The following is a 785-nucleotide window of genomic DNA, read 5'->3' as shown; positions in this document are numbered from 1 at the left end:
TCGACTTTGCCTTTTATCCTTTCGGGGACGATAAATTAAGAACCAGTTGCACACCTGGGTCGATCTAATCGACTGGCCCCCTCCCACAAAATTTCGGGCCTTGTGCCTAGAGTAGAAAAGTTATTATTATTTTCAAGAAAAAGTTGTTGCATTCTTAATCAAGATCATTCTGATTAAATTGTTTCGACATATCCGAGGGTTTAACTTCCTTCTCAAGGAAGAACTGTTTCACGTTCAAATCAACATCATTCTCATTTTTATTGTGCATGATGTCTGTAAATTTTGTGATTGATAATGGGGAATTTAGTAATGCATAAGAATTCTAGTGCTGTTGGCTCTTCAGTGGAATATCCGGACTAATTTCGGATGCGTTAATTCGTTATCACCTTACAGCACTTACCAAATCGTTTATTGGACCAACATTTCGTATTGCAAAAAAATACAGGTTGATGGTCAAGCCTGGAATGTGTTTTGAACCATTATTGTCACCGAGTCGGGTCTGAGCTGGAACTGAACGCCATTGTCATGGTAAATCAATGTTATTCTTACTACCAACACTACTACCATCATATACCACCACCACCACCACCACCACTACCATTATCGCTACCCGCCAGTGTTGCAGCCACCACCACCACCACCATCATCACCACCACCACTACCTCCAGCACCAAAACCGACGCCACCATCTCCACCACTCCTACATTTTAATCAATAGTTTGCTTAAGTAACACCAGCTGGAACAAAAGCCAAAACTATGGAGACGACGGTGGCGATGGTGGTGG

The sequence above is a fragment of the Octopus bimaculoides genome, chromosome 26 (genome assembly GCF_001194135.2).
Source record: "Octopus bimaculoides isolate UCB-OBI-ISO-001 chromosome 26, ASM119413v2, whole genome shotgun sequence".
In the NCBI taxonomy this organism is placed as follows: domain Eukaryota; kingdom Metazoa; phylum Mollusca; class Cephalopoda; order Octopoda; family Octopodidae; genus Octopus; species Octopus bimaculoides.
Note: the sequence above shows the minus strand (reverse complement) of the source record.